Here is a 19965-nt window from a genome sequence, read left to right as displayed (position 1 = left end):
TATGGGGGCCACAAAGAGACGTTTCACTGTATGGGGGCAGCCACAAAGAGACATACTGTATGGGGGCGGCCACAAGGAGACGTTACACTGTATGGGGGCAGCCACAAGGAGACGTTACACTGTATGGGGGCAGCCACAAGGAGACGTTATACTGTATGGGGCAGCCACAAGAAGACGTTATACTGTATGGGGGCGGCCACAAGGAGACGTTACACTGTATGGGGGCCACAAAGAGACGTTTCACTGTATGGGGGCAGCCACAAAGAGACGTTATACTGTATGGGGGCGGCCACAAGGAGACGTTACACTGTATGGGGGCAGCCACAAGGAGACGTTACACTGTATGGGGGCAGCCACAAGGAGACGTTATACTGTATGGGGCAGCCACAAGAAGACGTTATACTGTATGGGGGCGGCCACAAGGAGACGTTACACTGTATGGGGGCGGCCACAAGGAGACGACATACTGTATGGGGGCGGCCACAAGGAGACGTTATACTGTATGGGGGCGGCCACAAGGAGACGTTACACTGTATGGGGGCGGCCACAAGGAGACATTATACTGTATGGGGGCGGCCACAAGGAGACACTATACTGTATGGGGGCGGCCACAAGGAGACGTTATACTGTATGGGGGCCACAAGGAGACATTATACTGTATGGGACGGCCACAAGGAGACGCTACTGTAAGGAGTCAGGACAACAATTTTTGAAGCCCCCCCCTCCTCAGTATAATAGTCTTGTGGCCATCATACAGTAATGTATATTTCTTCTTGCCCTAATGCCTGCTTTTAGAGATCAATGTGCAGCTTGCAAGCAGGAAGGGAAGGACCAGGGCCATAGAAGACATACACTATGACTTTTAGAGGGACTCGCTCCTGGCAAACACAGTCTGCTGCAGTGAATGCAGTGGAGCAGACTGTGATGTAATTATAGTTATTGCAGGGACTCAGAGAATCGTCTGAGAGTTTATTAGTTAAAACGAATCGAATGAGTCAAAGACTGTCACCCCAGACTTCCTGCTCTGCTACATGCACCCTGTACACACACAGCTCCACTACATGCTATGCTAATAATGCCCCCCCTTCCCCCCGGACGGACTTACAGGGAGCCGCAGAGCAGGAAGTCTGGCAGGGACTCGATGACACGGTCTGTGACTCATTGGATTCTTTTAACTAATAAACTCTCAGACGATTCTCTGAGTCCCTGCACTGTGAGTCAGTGCTGGTTGCCTCTGATTGGTTGGAGGGCGGGGAGGGGCAGGGCGGAGCTAGCTTCCACTCTAGGCTCCAATTACACTGCCTGCTGCTGCCTGTGAAGCTGTTAGCTGTGGGAGATGCAGGGGCCGCGGACGGACACATAGAAGCGGTGCACAGGTATCGGCAGTGGTATCGGGGACATTTGAACGAGTACATGTACTCGTGCAAATGCCCGGTATCGGTCCCGATACCGATACTGGTATCGGTATCGGTACATCCCTAGTTGTAAGTATACAGGCGCTGATTACCCGATTATATACATAACAATTAACTATTACAGATACAATTATATACAGTGAGCGGGGCCCGTGTAGTAGAATACAGTCACTGCATGGGCCCCGCTGTCATTATAAAAGCAGATGCGACCCCAACCCCCTGTATTGAGGGTCATTCACACTACAGGGACACTGTTATGGAGGGGATCTGTGGATGACACATAGCATAAGATGCTATATATGTGTCACCCACAGATCCCCCATAACAGTGTCAGTGTCACCCACAGATCCCCCATAACAGTGTGTCACCCACAGATCCCCCATAACAGTGCGTCATCCCCAGACCACCATTATTTCAAAACCCACCAAAAGCACACCTTTTGGTTCAAAATATTTTTTTATTTTCCTCCTCAAAAACCTAGGTGCGTCTTATGGGCCGGTGCGTCTTATAGGGCGAAAAATACGGTACACTATATCTGCACTGCACTGTGAAAAGGGTTATTGCACATCAAGCTAATATTGAGAGACTTTGATACTTTCTACCTATGTAACTGATCAGTTAGAAATCTTCCAGTTACAATAAGGGACTATGCAATGTTTTGAAAAGAGAAAAAAAAAAAAAAACACAGACAGTGACCTTATGACTGTCTGGTTTAGCTCTGTTGTTTACATCTGAAGACTTTTAAAGGGAATCTGTCAGTAGCATACTAGCAAAAAAATTTTTTTAGGAATACATGTGTAATAAAGTACCTTATATCCATATGTCTTGTTCTTTTTATTGTGAGTCTTGTCATTTCTTCCAAAAAAAACGCTTCTTACCGTGGAGAAAGAATAACGCCCCTCTGGGCTCCTTACAGCTTCATTTGCATATCATAAGAAGCATTTTTTTGAAGAAATGACAAGACTCACAATAAAAAGAACAAGACATATGGATATAAGGTACTTTATTACACATTAAAAAATTTTTTTGCTAATATGCTAGTTCCCTTTAATGTCTGGAAAACCTGCTTAGTCATTCCCATAGACTTGTATTTAAACTCTATACAGGTCTATGACAGACTAAAATTGCAAAATTGTTTCTGTTTAGGCTGTGCATCTCTACTCCACCCTTCCCACAAGAAGGTCTAGTTCAGCTAGAAACTGTATATAAGGACCCTGATTCTTTGGAATTATTTCCCATTGGGGTACACTATGCCTTACCATCCCCTCCGGACAGCAGCAACACGTGGGAGAGCACCAATTGTGGTGACACCTCATTGGTGCCCAGGGAACCCAGCGTAGTGTTGGGAGCACCCCAAACACAGCCACTGCATAACTACTTCTTACTGTTTTTGCAGTAACTCCACATGTAATATTTCTGGAACATCTATTCTTATGACTATGTTGCGTCATTCGTTTATTATTCCTGCTAGAATTTATGAATGAATTACTAGCAATTCGCAATGAAGGTCAAGATGAGTGATCCCAGGTGAAAGTGTTGCCCTAAACAGCTTTACACTATCCAATCAGTTCTGCCAGTGTCAGAATGTACAGGCACACATTCCCAACTGGTAACAGCCATCTGGACCTTCACTGCAGTCTATAGGCAATTTATTTATAACTTCTAGGAGGAATAATAATGGAATAGCACAACATACCGTAGATTCATAAAAAGCAGCTTTTTTCATAGACTGTGCATGCCATAAGTCAACACTGTGAAACACACTTGCACTGCCATCACCATCCTGCTTACCAGTTTTGGGCATCAAGGTGATTGTATTCATTAAAAACTGTATCTGTGCTGCCCTACATTGGAAACTTTTGAAGTCTTGCAACCCAACAGCAGAAGCACATTGTATTTCCTATAAAAGACAAGGGAAACCATTTTAATTCATAAAAAATACTCAGATTATATTATATTATATTTACTGTAGATGACCATGTTAGATGGTTAATTCAAAAACCAAAACAGCAAGAGCAGCAACCATCACAAAGGCAGATGGTTTCCAAACACGTTCACATGACCATCTTGAAATATATATCTTGGCCTTCGTCACCTGAATGGAACCCTATGGATATATAGGGCATAGTGTGCTTGGAGACAAGACTAAGGCTACATGCACATGACATGCATTTTTTTGAAGGCCAGTGAATAACATACGTGAAAAAACATAAAATGTTCTGTATTATCAGTTTTCACTGACCAACAGCCCCACAAAATTGAATGGGATAGTTTTTAGTGTTCATCTCTCAGAAAGGCATCAGTAAAAAAAAGTCCATTAAAAACTGACTGTTTATCTGTTTTTAACTAAGGGCTGTATGACAAAAACAGATTATCTGGCCAATTTCTGTCCAATCAGACCTATAGTTGGTGTGTATAACTAAAGATCTGTGTGTGTGTAAATGGCCATGTGACTAATGATTGGTCAGCAAATCTGTCACATAGGGGCGTTTTTTTTTTGTTTTTGTTTTTTACAAGGACCAATGTCTGGTTATAATGAGCATCAATCAACAATATAGTCAGCCTGTCAATATTTTTTTAAAGGGAAGCTATCAGTAGTTTTGGAGAGATCATTACAAACATATCTTCTGTGGAGCTTTTTAGTGTGAATATGAATATCTATTCTGCTAGATTCTGCTCCTGCACGTGCTTCACCATGCAATGCTCTCTGCGCCGAGCAGCTTCACAGCCCTGATCCTTTACTCTAGAATCTAACCAGACCACTACAGAGGTCACAGGGATCAGAGGGGAGGGGCTGTAAAACAGCTCAATGCAGAGAGCACTGCGCAGCGAAGCTCCACCTCCAGTGCACTGGCAGGAGCCGGAACTGGCAGAATAAAAGCTAATATTTTCATTTCTTCTGATAATAAACTCTTCACAAAAGGTATGTTTGCATTGCTCACCCCAGCCCCTACCTAAGGCTGTCAGCAGTATAGCATGGTCAGAACTGCTGACAGATTCCCCTTAAAGGGTTGTTTACACTCAATTGTTGGTTCATCACTGCCATGTTTATGGCTAATAACAGAGAATGTGGGTTCTTATGTGCAACTTTAACATATAAGAAAAAATGACAACACTGCATTCTTGGTCCTCGCCAGGAAAATTCACCTGTGATCGAAGTACACGAAAAATCTAAAACTATTGTTCAACATATTTCCTTTGTCTCCTATGCCCAGCATAACATTCAAATATGCACAGAAGGAGTAAAATAAGTAGTTTCTAGTTGTTACTAGAAACTTGTCAAATCATGCTTGTCATGGTCCCTTAACATAGTGCCAGTGATACAGCTCATACATCATCTATGGACCCCAAATAAAGCATTAGCCAAACACCACAAGGTCAGCCAAAATATAGTGCCAAATGTTTTACATGGTCACGGAAACCAGGAAAGTAATGATTTTTTTCCCCCCATAAATTCCAATAATAGAGAGAATGGATGCTGCTGTTCTGCCTTAAGGTCCATAAACACAGTCTATCACCCAAAAGGCTCAGCCATCTCTGACATTCCATGGAAATGAATGAAGCAGTGGCATGCTTTTCCGACCAGCCGCTCCGTCCTCAGGTAACAGGGCCCCCCATTCTAGTGATTGGTGGGAGTCCCAGAGGTAGGACCTTCACAGATTTGATAGTTATCCCCTATTCTGTGCATAGGGGATAGCTTGTTATAACTGGAATACCTCTTAAAGGACACAGCAGAGTTGACAGTAACTGTGGAACAATGGAAGCAAGAGTGTAGAGAACCAGGGCACCAGGAACGTGACAGACAGCAATGAGGGAAAGTGGAGAAGAGGAAAGATAGCCAAGTGGAATTATTAAAGCCATGTGAGTCATTACTCAGAGGAGTTTCAAGACAGGAAAGTGAAATAAGGCAAAGTGAAAGGACTACACCATGTGCTCTGCATTCTAGCTGCATTCAAATATTATAAAGAAAGAAGAAAAAAACAAACCTTGTGGGTTTTATGATGTGACCCGATTAAAGAAAGTTCATTTCTACAGGAAACTTCAGTATGAACTATGGCAGATTTCTACAAGCAAAGCTTGAATAAAGGTGGGTTTGCCATGACTTAAACATCTCCCAGTTTGGAATGGCGTAAAGGGGTTATACGAGGCTATTAAAAAGCATCTAATTTGTTTCCATAATTAGCTACGCGGTTGTGAATGGTCTCTTATAAGGAGCTGAGCTGCAATACCAAACACACCCCATGCTCAGCAGTGAGGCGATGTGACAACCCAACCAGCCTCAAAAGTCTCCTTGCATAACCAAGCTCAGCTTATACACAAGTTATTTGAATATCACGCACTGATCAAAGGCTTGTTTCACACCGCCGGCACAGCCTTCCGGCAGGCTGTTCTGGCATAGAATGCCGGGAATCAGCCGGACAAAAACCGATGCGCGCAGCAGTATTTGTGTGGCCGATTCTCTGCATATTTGCTGGGTTTCGGCTGGATCTCCACTGGACACCATTATAGTTAATGGGGCCGGACGGTATTCTGGCAGCGTCCGTCAAGCTGTTCCTGGCCAGAACAGCCTGTCTGATCTGACAACGCAAGTCTGAAACAAGTGTAAGTCTACACATCTATTTACACAGCATCTTCCATCCCCCCAAGTATGCCATTGCTATCTGCAGCTGGCTATATCCTCATATACGGTGTTGCGAGATTATCACAAGACTGATCGCGGGTTCTGAAAGAACACAAAAGGAAGGAGAATGGCATTGATTGACCTCAGGCAGACAAAAGCATTAGCAGTATCCTAGAAACTGTATAAAGCTTCATATCAAAATACCTTAATAAACATGACTCATCTGTTAGTAACATGAGACAAATACAACAATGAAATACAAAAATATGAGGTTACAGTGACCTTGCATCACTGCTTGCTGCCAATGACTATTTTCTCACTACAGGTTAAGCTGAAAGCAAAAAAGTGAATGTGCTTTAACTACAGTAAAGTAAATATCATAAAGCAGAGTAGTTGACACGTGTTTGTCAAGTCAGCACACTCCTTGCGTCCCTACCTAGGCAAGGCCTTGGCTATAACAGGAAGGTCATGTTAATACCAGTGCTAAGCAGCTCTTGGCTGCCGAAGGGTGCCAAGAAACACACGGCTGTCCCCTTTTGGTCCCGTGGTGCGATAGTCAGCTGCCTTCCGCAGCTGTCAGAACTCAGCGACCACAGCAACAATAAATCTTACTGTATATGAATCTCACTATCTCTCTTATTTATTATGAGCAAGTAAAGTCTGGATTTCCAAACCTCAATAATAGGAACCCACTATTATGAGAAATCTCATAATATCCTGTTATTTGCCACCATAGTCAGTGTCACACACAGTTCTCTTTTCTAGATCAGCCCGGAATGAAGATAGGCTTCAGTAATAAATAACCAAGTACTGTCCACACTTCAACTGCTAGATGTGTGATGGGGGTGGGCGGTAGGCAAATAAGAAAACTATGGACACAACTGATTATTGTTGATATCTGCAGAACATGGAGCAACCGTATAACACAAAAAGCTGACCGATACAGAAATATCTGGGTACAGCACTCCACTTGTGATATTGAAATAGAAGTGTTAATCCTCCTGATATACAGTAACACAAAAAGTAAGATAGCAGATTGCTTAGATTGTGTTTCTTAACAAGAAAAAGAACACCGGAGGCTAATATTAGACCGTGATTGATATGTGCATTAAGTTACCCTCACATAAAGAACTACAGAGATTATATATATATATATATATATATACACACACACATACATACACACACATATATCACTGTACTAATATAATTAAGACATACAGTGGGAAAAAAGAAGCCTACATTTTGCTGGAGAACACCATTAATTCATCAACATATTACCATACTACTCTGTGCTAGTACATAATATGTCCGCCACAATATGGGAAAGTGCTCCCAGTGTGTGCACAGATTCGTGAACAAAAACTTATTTTGCCAAATCTCTGGCGAGTACTGTTCCCTTGGAATCGACCATGCTAGGAAGGAATAAAACAGCTGGGGCCTTCACTTTTGCTTAGGTCTAATTGGTGTCATGCATCAGTGGCAGCACAAGAGTTAAAGGAAGAGGTGGGTGACAGAAGAGTGATCCTGACACTGAAAAGAATTAGGCTCAAAGCTGTGATCTGGGAGCAGTGAAATTAAAAGGAACGACCTATAATCTATCACTTCTGACATCTGTTAACTCCAGCGGGGTGGGCGCCAATCAATACTGGCCGACAGCCAATGCAGAGGAGCAGGAAGTGGGCAACATGAGGAAAAATTCAATTCATATTCAATTCAAGGAGTATTTTCTTTAAGTAAAAGAAAACAAAACGTTGGAGCGATAACAATAAGTAACACATGAATCCTGTTGGCTGGACGGCTAGATCATGTTGCATGGCATAAGACTGAAACGCTATTCTTAATCTTAAAAATAGTGGAACCTCCAGATGGAAGGCTGCTGTACCCCAATATAGGTAAATATCGGTCTGAAAACAAAATCAGGCATAGCTCTCATGGTTCTGTAATGGACAGAAGTCATGAAACTAATGTGAACAGAGCCTTACATGTTGTTACACAAATATCTAAGTATACATACTGGCCAATTATTAGGGACAATACATGTTAGCAACATATACAGTGTGAAGGAAATACGGTACTTGTGTCAATGAAAAAGACCCCAAATAATTCTCATTACTATTCCTAGAGAAGGGAGGTTCACCAGATTAAAGATTTGCAGTTATCACAGTAACTGGTGATGTGGGGGTGAAGTGATGTGGCACTGCATACCTATGAACTACTGCCATTCAGAAGACTGGTACAGTGGGTCATTTGTGGCCTTCCTTCTTTCAATAATCTCATATATAACACCTTGACAAAAAGCTTCTTTCACATATTCAATGTTTGGTCAGTGTTTGATCAGTGATTTCCATCAGTTATTGTGAGCCAAAACTAGGTGTGGGTCAAAAACACAGAACAGTAGGAAACCTTTTGATTACACACAGTCCAGCCACATTATTAGGAGCACCAGCTAAGAGCCACAGTAACTAGTAGCTAGACGGGCTGGAGTGACTCAATAAGGTCATGGTAGGTTGTCACAGGTATCTGGAGCCATGCTGACTATAGTGCTCCCACAGCTGCTGGAAGGTGCGTGGAGGAGGATCCATAGAGTAAAGACAATGATCACGGTGGTCTCACAGATGCTCAGTTGGGTTCAAATCTGGGGAATTGGAGGGCCAGAGTAGTAATTGGAAGTCTTGGTCATACTCTTCTAACCAATGGCAGACATTTCTAGCCATGTGACAGGTCGCATTGTCTTGCTGGAAGATCCAATCAGCCCCAGGGAATATAATCAGAATGGGTGTACATGATCTGCAAGGATAGATTCATACCCAAAATCGTTTGAGAGTGCCTTCCACATGAGTGGGCCCAGAGAAAGCCCTGAAAACATTCCCATGGCCGTAACGCTGCCACCACCAGCTTGTGTTCTTCCAGCAATGGTTGCGGGGATTTGTTCTCTGATGGTCCTTGCATGATACAAAAATGTCCATCCATTCGATGAAGCAGAAAACACAACTCATCTGAGAATCAATCAGTGGACGTCCAATTACGGTACGGATGTGAAAAAAAGAGGCCTTTTCTGCCGATGCAACTTCGTTAGCAGTGACCATCCATGTGCTTCGGAGCCCCATACACAGTACGGTTCGCTAAACTGTTATTTTGGACACACACCTGGCAGCCTACTGGTTCACTGTGGCAGTGAGCTGCTCCACTATATCACGTCAGTCCGGCCTTACGCATCTTCGCAGCCGACGTTCACCTCTCACATCAACGGCACTTGGTGCTCCACAGTTTCCACATAGCTTGTTCGCAATGGTCCCGTTTGTTCACACATGATACACTTTCACCACAGATCACAAACTGCGCAGTTTCAGAAATACTGCCATCCTTGGCATGCGCAGCACGCCCTCCTTCACTTGCGGGGCTCCGTTCTCGATATAGATGAGACCTGCACCTATAAGACAATGGGGGCATATCCTAGCAATATGCCCCCATTGTCCATGATGAGACAACCCCTTTAAGTAACAATTCACCCTAATAAAATAGAAATGGCTCTACCCCTGCTGCAGCATCTATTGCCCATTTTATTACATAACAGTCTGCAAAAGCTACCGGTAGATCAGGGATGCCAAGAGAATTCAAAACTGACCGAATTCTAAGGCCTTGGTATTATCATGAAATAATTCAATATCGTGACATCAGTACAAGTTTTGTGTACCATTTTAACTGACAGTGCCTCTGCTCTGAACACAAGAGGGAGAAAAGGGACATCATTTCTTAAAAACATACAGAGTTGAATAAATTATTCATCAGCATTAAACAGGATTTTTTTCTTCCCAGCTCTCAGCTTTTATCAATCATTAATGTCTGCTCCACTTCCACCATGCAGGGAAAGTATTAAAAATAAATAAACTACAATGGGCCACTGCAGGCATGAATCACATTTCTATGCAATGGGCGGGAGGAAAAAAATTATATATACCTCCCTGGCAAATAACCCGTCCTGCCTCAACTGTAGAAGAAAAAGAGAATCCTTAAAACGGCTCTTCTCACCTACCCCATATACCCGCATGTATGTGGAGAATGGGGATTGGGCTTGAATGGAGAGATAGTTGCAGTTCTTTCTATTTATTTATATGGGAGTTATGGAATTAAGAGCAGCCATTTTCGGCGCAGGTCGCAGATGATGTGTATTTATGACCTATTCCGTTGATCTGCTATAAAGATCCTAGATAGGGATATGCCTTTGAAGCAGTGTTCCTCAACTCCAGCCCTCAGGGTCAGGTTTCCAGGATTTCTTTAGTATTGAGCTGGTCATTAGTGTCAGTGCATCAGGACTTACCACAGGTATTCATTCTGTGGGATATTCTCAAATCATGACCAGTAGGTGGGCCCTGAAGACTGAAGTTGAGGAACTCCGTTTTAAAGCATTATTACTTGCATAAGTTGTTTGTCTTTAATTCCGAATTAATGAAGAGATCTACACCATGTGACCACTTCTCCAAATCTATTATTGAGAAAGATCTGCACACCCTTCAATGGTGGGTGCTCGTAGAGGCAAATAGTCAATCCACATCTATAAGGATATCTATGGCACACCAAAAATAATTTTTAAGTGATGCTTTAATACATGATGTGCAACTTCACATCATTTTGTACATGCTTTGCATCAAGAATTTACATCAATATTAAAGGCCATGAAAAAGTCCCAACGTTTCGGTCGGTTAACGACCTTTATCAAGGGGTCTGTAAAGAATATAAAACAGCATACATTGAATATCTGGGTTTACAAAATGATTCTAACCATCTGCATTTGAAAAATTTGAAAGCTAGATAACAAAATATATACCAGGTAGTAGTTAAGGAAGGAGTGTAGACGTATGTCCTGTATATATTGCTGTGGGTCCATGGGTTCTAGTGTATTGTTTAAGATAAAAGAGCAGGGTTATCATATGGTATGTAGATAGGTAAATAGGTGTATAGGTAGGTAAGTGTATCACTAAGTAGGCACTTATTATGAAATGTATTGACTGGTCGCATATAGGAAAGTAGGGGACAATAGATAAAGGTCTGAGCATAGATGTCCAGTATAAGTCTAAATAAGGGCAGAAGGAACGGATTACCCACCTGTGGCCAGGAGAAGAGAACCTTGCTCTGGGATGCGGCCGCCATGTTGGACGTGCCGCCTATTTGTAGAGGAGTAGAATGTAGTGTCTCCCGGGAGGCAAAGCACAGAGGGACTGAAGTCACCACGCCTGCGCATAGAGTGTTATCAGGCTGTAAGGGCACCGTGGGAAAGGGGTGTAGTAAAGACGCTGCTGAAGGAGAACATGTGTTGTTGGCTACCGTATTTTTCGCCCTATAAGACGCATTTTCGGGGGGAAAATAGCAGTGTCCTGGGGCTGCTATTGCCGAATTTTCAATGATACGCCGCGCCGCGATGCCACGCAGCGGGTGTATCAGCTGAGACTGAGGAGGGGCTGGGGCCGGCATCTGCTTTTATAATGACAGCGGGGCCCGTGCAGTGACTGTATTCTACTACACGGGCCCCGCTCACTGTATATAATCGTATCTGTAATTGTTAATTGTTATGTACGGTATATAATCGGGTAATCAGCGCCTGTATACTTACAAGCACTCGGTAGCAGAGAGGAGGGAGGAGGCAGGCCGGGAGGACAGGCGCTGGCAGCGTGAGTCACTACGTCACGCGCCTGCGCCGCCCACTTTATGAATGAAGCAGGCAGCGTGGGCGCATGACGTAGTGACTCACGCTGCCTGCGCCCGTCCTCCCGGCCTGCCTCCTCCCTCCTCTCTGCTACCGAGTGCTTGTAAGTATACAGGCGCCGATTACCCGATTATATACCATACATAACAATTAACAATTACAGATACGCTTATATACAGTGAGCGGGGCCCGTGTAGTAGAATATAGTCACTGCACGGGCCCCGCTGTCATTATTAAAGCAGATGCGACCCCCACAACCCTGTTTTGGGGGTCATTCACACTACAGGGACACTGTTATGGAGGGGATCTGTGGATGACACATAGCATAAGATGCTATATATGTGTCATCCACAGATCCCCCCCATAACAGTATCAGGCCTAGTTCACACGAACGTTTTTTTTGCGAGTGTACGGGCCGTTTTTTTGTGTTCCGTATACGGTCCGTATACGGATCTATTCATTTCAATGGTTCCGCAAAAAAAACGGAATGTGTTCTGTATGCATTCCGTTTCCGTATTTCCGTTCCGTTGAAAGATAGAGCTTGTCCTATATTTGGCCGTAAATCACGGGTCGTGGCTCCATTCAAGTCAATGGGTCCGCAAAAAAAAACGGAACACATAGGGAAATGCATCCGTATGTCTTCCGTTTCCGTTCAGTTTCCGTTCCGTTTTTTCTGAACCATCTATTGAAAATGTTATGGCCAGCCCAATTTTCTCTATGTAATTACTGTATACTGTACATGGCATACGGAAAAACGGAACGGAGAAACGGAAAGGAAACGGAAACACAACAGAACTCAAAAACGGAACCGTGAAAAACGGACCGCAAAAAACAAAAAAAGCCATACGGTCGTGTGAACTTGGCCTCACCCACAGATCCCCCATAACAGTGTGCCATCCACAGATCCCCCATAATAGTGTCATCCACAGATCCCCCATAATAGTGTCATCCACAGATCCCCCATAATAGTGTCATCCACAGATCCCCCATAATAGTGTCATCCACAGATCCCCCATAATAGTGTCATCCACAGATCCCCCATAATAGTGTCATCCTCCTTAAAAACCTAGGTGCGTCTTATGGGCCAGTGCGTGTTATAGAGCGAAAAATACATATAGAATGAATAGTTGGCTAATGAGAATTGAGTATATGTGTGAGGCATAACTATAACTCATAAGAAGAGGATAAGAGCGGCAAGAATACATAAATTAGGAATACATTAATTAAGATGTATTCCCAGTTTGCAGACAGGCCCAGAGGTGGGAAACATACCTATCAGACATGTATGGCACTTCAACAAACATGCCACAATTTTGTGCAATGGGAATGCCCCTTTAAGAAAACAAATGATGCAGAGGTTCTAGTCAAGTAGTGAGGCTACAAATCAGTGAGGTTGAGATGCCCCGGCTGGAAGTAGACAAGGTGACCAGGAATGCAGTGGAGGTAAGCAGATGATTTATTCATCAGGTACCACACGATGCAGTGTCATAATCCTGGAAAACCCCTTTCCCGTTTACTCTTCCTAGACTAGTCTTTGATCAAAAACATTTGTGGCCTGCCAACTGACTGATACCATGCAAGGGGAGATTCTTGCCCGTTAGTTGCTTACAAGGCAAATCAAATGCTTTACCATTCTTGGTGAGTGAAGAATGCAGTGTATAGAGTACGGCGTACTTCCACTGCTGGGAATAAAAGTGAGAAAGCATAAGGGAAATGGCAAATCAACACAATTCCTACAAATCCCATTAACAGAGCTTTAAGAGGTAAACATTTCATCATACATATGGCGCACTCTCAACTAATGAAAATCATAACCTGTGTAGTTGGCTACTAAGATCAGAGCTCAGTAATGGCACAGAGCCATCTACCAACATGGAATACCCCATGGACTGAAAATGCCCACTGCCCTTAAAGGAGTTCTCCGCTTTTCCTATATTGATGATCTATCCTTAGGATAGGTCATCAATATCAGATCGGCGGGGTGTGGGCAGCACTGTGTTCTCTTCACACAGGGGTGCCAGAAGGCAGACCTCCGCCGATCGGATATTGATGACCGATCCGTAGGACAGGTTACCAATATAGGAAAAGCAAAGGACCACTTTAATTTATAAATATTAGCGAATGTCAAGAGAACAAATTTGGAAAATTAAAAGTATTTTTTCATTTCGTTAACAATAATGTGACAGGAAACACGGCGCCTCGTGTCCTGGAACGTTCCATACGTATTCGGAGTGTAAAGGTGGACAGGACCTCATGGTAATAGTTCTTGTGGAAGTAGTTACCCAACAAGTGCTCACAAGCTCAATAAATAATCGCATTATTTCATACGTGGAAAACACTTATTTGGAGGCTTATTAACATGCTAAATAACCAGTGAAGAAATATTATGTTAGCTAATATTTCTTCTTAAACTGAACAGATGGTTCCTCAGAGGAGTTCTTGCGGGTAACCTGTATATGCGATCCACGTAAACACTAGGGATCAGTGAATCGACTTCTGATGAAACATCCAAAGTCGATTTACATTCAACTTCGTTCTAATGCTGTACGGTATTAGAATGTACAGTATTAGAATGTATTGGCTCTGATGAGACAAAGTTATTGTTTCACAAAGTCTCGTAATAACTTCATAAATTAATAAAAAAATAATAAACATTTCTTGAACTCTGGTTCAGTTCCAAGTGGTACCTTGGAACGGAACCAGAGTTCGGGAAATCGTTTTTTACAGTAGAAATTGATTTATGAAGTTATTATGTGAAGTCTTGGCTGATCGGAGCCAATACATTCCAATACTGTACAGAGCTCCTGCTCCGTACCGTGTTAGAACAAAGTTTTATGCAAATCCACTTCAGATGTTTAATCCAAAGTCGATTCGCTCATCCCTAGTTAACACATACACAAATCAATTGATCAACCCTGGCACTAAAAGTGAGCACTTCACTATTGCCCTTATGTTGTTTTCATCTATTTTTCATGTAACTTCTACTACATGCAATGGAAACCATCAGGAAGCAGGCTAGTTGTTGCTGATGGATAGTATGATGGCTTTCATTTTGTTCCAATAATGGCTTGTGTGAGTATTGTCATAGTCTAATTAACATGTAAATACCCAATTACACTGTATATTAAGGTGTTAATGAGCAGTGGCTATTATGTGCCATTCATAGCAGTTTGCTATTGCTACAGATCAGTCACAGTACAGTAGGCCGGGCTATGATAACCAGACTTGCTGCAAGATGCTGCGCCTGATTTATAGAAATTAGATGCGGAATCCGGCAGTCCGTGCGCCTGAACTGAGATCTACCCCACATCATGGTTGGCATAGATTTCAGCGTCCATCTAGACCAGAGAACTGGCATAAAAGATGATAAAAGCGGCAAGCCTAGCAAAGAAATGCCACTTGCGCACGTGCAGTTTGCAACTCTTTGATGCAACAAAAGTGCCATAATGTAATGACAAATCTGACCCATAAACTTTACACTTGAGGAATAAAACTACATTGTTAGGCCGGGTTCACGTCACTGATTTTATTTTCCAATTGTTCTGCTTTGTGAACGGAGCAGAACGGGAAAAAAGGGACGTGCCGGATAGGGCACATGACTGATCCATCGGCTACAATGGAATCCGTTTAGTTTCCATTCGGAATCCTGTTTTTTTTTTTTTGTTTGTTTTTTTCACCAAAAGAAAAAGTCCTGCATGTAGGTCTTTTTCGTCTGATCTTTTTAACAGAATCTGTGAAAGAGGCCCCAAACAGAGCCTCACCCTTACTACATACCCTTTTAACCCCTTGACACCCAGGCCGAGTCTTTAAAGATAGCACCTGCTCGCGAGCACAGTGATACCATACCCGATCACACACATTTAAGGCTACTTTCACACTTGCGGCAGGACGGATCCGACAGGCTGTTCACCATGTCGGATCCGTCCTTCCGCCGCTCCGTCCTCATTGACTATAATGGGGACGGAGGCAGAGCTCCGGCGCAGCACGGCAGTGCACGGCGAAAGCCGCCGGACTAAAAAGTCCTGCATGTCCGACTTTTTAGTCCGGCGGCTTTCGCCGTGCACCGCCAGGGACGGGGGCGGAGCTCCGGCGGCACGGCGAAATAGCGGAAGGACGGATCCGACATGGTGAACAGCCTGTCGGATCCGTCCTGCCGCAAGTGTGAAAGTAGCCTAAAGGTGTTTTCGTTGTCTGGCTGCTGGATTGTAGGGTGGCTATAACCCCTGGATATGAGCAGTGTATAATATGATGGAAAAATGAATCCAGCCAGCAAAAGGAGGCAATATGGACAATCACAATACATTAGTAAGTGGCTTGTAATAACTTTCTCTACACGATAAATGCCATTTGCTGAAGTGAGACAACCCTTTTAATCCCAAATGTGACCACGGCGTCTGGGAGCTCAAAGACCCAGCAGCGTGCGCTCCAGGCATGCAGTGGCTCCCATTAGCTGGGATCAGTGGAGCCGGACATTGTGTACAGCGGCCTTGGTCCTCCTTTTGTTTGATCCGAGGCTACCGCAGATAGACTCCTATGGAGACCTAGGAACAGGGCAAGTCTCAGACACCAATGCTAATGCATTGGGGTCTATGAGAGAAGCAATGTAATGAAGGCCTGGAAAGTATACCCTTGGGAATACAGTACCCGACATATCTGAATGACAATTTGATTGATACAATAGAATGCTAATGGCATTTCTGATCAATGTTTAAACTAATCAAATAAAAAAAAGTCTCTTTTTTCCATATCAAGATCCTATCATTTGGATCCCTGCAGGATCCATCCCTTTTACTCCTCCATACAGACTAAATATTGCTGCTATTTTCACTGTTGCTGCCATTATCCTTGCTGCTACTAGAGATATATACTTTCAATTGTCGCTATAGGATCCCTGCCGTCACTCATTTATTGCTGACATTGACCTATTGCTGTTTTTAGTTGTTTTTTATAGCTGCTATTTTTGGATACTATTTATTGGTGGTATCGCATTTCTATTGTTCATTGATACCTACTTTTTCGACATCATTATCGCACTGTTATGATTGATGATATCTTATTGCTACTGTTTATTTGTTTGACGTGACGGTCGTAATAATTGCATTGCATATTTATATATCGACTGAGGGTAAACCCTCCCCTTCCCCTTTTCATATATAAATCATTGAGTTATCCACCTTATTGATGCACCCATAGTTATTTTTGTATTGACATATATATTCATACTATTCTTAGAGGATAATTTTTTTCAGATTTTTAAACTCTTTAATTTTTTTTCAAAATTATTAATAAATTAACATTAGACCTATGCTTCACAAATGTTTAGAGTGCCATCCATTTGTCTTCTAATTACATTCAATGTAATGATTGCTTCTTCAAGTTCCCTAGGAAAACAATAAAAACTAACATCATGGGCGTCACTGAGTGCAAACACCCATACTGTTGAAATATAAATATATTTCTTCCATGCGGCAAACAGCGAAGCGTAATATTTCTTTTTTAAAGGTTTTTATTTTTTCAGTATTACAAAGCAAGAAAAACTATACAAGTGTGGTATCATCGTAATCGTACTGACCTGGAGAATTAAGGTAACTGTTCAGTTTTACCGCATAGGGAATGCTGTAAAAACAAAAGTCGTAAAACTGTGTCGGAATTGTTTTGTTTTTTTTCAATTCCACGCAATTTGGATTTTTTTCCAGCTTCCCACTATATCGTATGCAATATTAAATGGTACAATAAGTACAACTTGTCCCACAAAAAATAAGACCCCATTTATATATGTGAACAAAACAGTAAAATAGTTATGGCCCCGGAAAGGCAGGGAGTGAAAAACAAAAACACAAAAATCAAAAACCCTCCATGGGTTGCAGTAGGCATTTATCAATACAATGCACATGCCTACTATTCATACTCAAAGACATGTCGAATTGGATTTGGCATGTTTGAAGGCAGACAGTACGTAGAAGCTATGCTTCTAGGGGAGAGTACCATTGCAGACATAGACATGGATGGAGCCGATATGGCTCTGTACAATAGTATCCATACAGTGTGCTTGAGCCCTCAGTCATAGAAAAATCAAGCAAACCTAGAAACCATAAAGGGGGTTTCCAGATTACATCAATATTCCTTAAAATAATATGAATGTAATACATCCTTGCCTCTACAACGTCATGTTAGACGTACCAAATATTGTACATGTACCTTGTTACGTTACTATATTTAAATAAAAAACTTTTAAATAAAAAAAATATATAATATATATGTTTTTCTTCTACCTTTATTGCTTCTGTTCTTGCTGACTTCACATGACCATGTCCATACTCTGTTATTTCCTGTTTTATGTTTATGGACATGTCAAAGAAGCACCAGGGGCAGTAATAAAGGAGTGTCTATATAACTATCTGGATGGGAGGAGCTAGAAACTAGATGGGTGGTGTTAGGGGCGGTGCTGGAAAGCGAGAAGTGCATCATGGGTTTGGTTGGATACAACAGGAAGTGCCACATACAGGATAGACACGAAACAAGAGTGATTTGTTCACATGGTGAAAACGAGTCAGGAGAGTCTAAATTGGAAGAGAAAAGGCATGAGGAATATGTACATGAGGTAAGCAACTACATGGTAATACCCTGCAATGGGATGATCAGTAATAAAAATTCATTCCCAATCATTGCCTGATCATTGAGAAGAGATGATAACTGCATGTACATGGTCTTTATTAAAAATATTGAGCCATTCTGTCACAAAGGGTTAGCTGTTTGTCTAGCTGTGTGAATGGTACTTTAACTTTGTGACAGTCATCTAATAACCCTTATCTCTAAATTACTAAAAGGCCATAAACACTTATTTAAAGCATATCTCACATTTGTGTTAAAGAGATCTGGAAAACTGTTCCGGTCAGGAACAGCCTGTTGGATCCGTCCCTACTGGGCGCAGCCGACATTCCGTTCAGCCCCATTCACTATAATAAGGGCTGGTCGGAGATCCAGACGACATTTTTGCCGGGTTGTGGCCGGATCTCCTGTCCCCATTATAGTGAATGGGGATGGACGGTATCTCGGCCAGAACAGCCTGCCAGATCTGTTTACCGCAAATGTTAAACAGGCCTAAGCCACATTCTTATCAGTAAGATAAAAACGGAACTATAATGAGTGTTTATAATGTAAGAGAGCAGAGATGAGGAGCAGTCAGGTGAGCTGCCTGATGGAACAGAAAGAAAATTCTGCGCCTGCTACTAGAGAATTCTGTACAGAATCAAGGATTCAAAATTTTCAATAAAGACCAACTGAAAAAATTATTTTTAGATAAAAATGAGTACAATGCAATAATAAACCGAAAGGTTTACAAAGCTTTTAAGGATGGAAAAAAATAATAATATAAAAATAGAAGATGAATGCTGGATTCACAACAAGAAAAATGTGTTAAAATTCTATCTACAGATGTGTCCATCCTTCCATTTGGCATTAGATATCTAGTTCTGAAAGTTACACTTTTTTTTTTCCAAAGATGGTGACCTTTTGCCAGGTTATTCTGATCTAAGAGAACAGTTAAAGAGGACCCATCACCTCTCCCCACATGTATATTTTAGTAAATATGTGCATTCCATATGAAATAGCAATTCTGGAGCACCTTTTCATATACCTCTATGTTGTGCTATTCCTCTATTATTCCTGCTAAAAAACTATTCATTACTTGTCTACTGTGTGGTGGGTGTTACCAGGAGTGGTGACAGGAATGTCACCTCATCAGTGAGATCCTCGTTAAGTAAACATACATCTGTAAACAACATTTATTTATTTTTTGCATTTTGGGTAGCATCTAGGTATAGTGTTTTTTTTCTTTGTTTTTTTAAACAGGCTTCTCCATAGGACAAAAATGTTACTAAATGAAGAACATCAACTATGGGCATTCAGCTTCTATGAGCCAGAATGGAGACCACTCTGTAGGAACAGTTGGACTTGATATGTCCTTGTATTATCAGTATATGGATGGTTATTCAAATAAATGGCTGATATACAATTTTACATTTGCTCTCCAGACCTAGTTGTCCACAACTTCTCCTGGCAAAATCAGCAGTTTGCTAGGGCTTCCAAGAGCAGGACCCAAGGCCATCAGATTTTTTTATTTTATTCTTTAAAGCGGTTGTACACAGGTTCAGCGTGTTCAGTACAGAGGGCTGATTCCAAGCTAGTCTCCATCCATTACTATTCACTGTGCAAGCCAAGGTTGC

At 42.3% G+C, this 19965-nt stretch overlaps 1 protein-coding gene across 7 annotated transcripts in view; it reads right to left on the bottom strand.

Moving 5' to 3' along the window:
* Positions 1 to 19965, bottom strand: part of ZMIZ1 (zinc finger MIZ-type containing 1) — a 356469-nt gene that overhangs the window by 229372 nt on the left and 107132 nt on the right. For all 7 annotated transcript variants that reach the window (XM_040438858.1, XM_040438865.1, XM_040438864.1 and 4 more), the window contains exon 3: positions 3207 to 3315. The gene's annotated coding sequence lies outside the window, so the exon portion shown is untranslated. The remainder of the gene's footprint in view (positions 1 to 3206; positions 3316 to 19965) is intronic.

This window comes from Bufo bufo, chromosome 6, assembly GCF_905171765.1.
Source record: "Bufo bufo chromosome 6, aBufBuf1.1, whole genome shotgun sequence".
Taxonomy (NCBI): domain Eukaryota; kingdom Metazoa; phylum Chordata; class Amphibia; order Anura; family Bufonidae; genus Bufo; species Bufo bufo.
The sequence above is the reverse complement of the archived record's forward strand: the minus strand, read 5'-3'. Positions and strand labels throughout refer to the sequence as shown.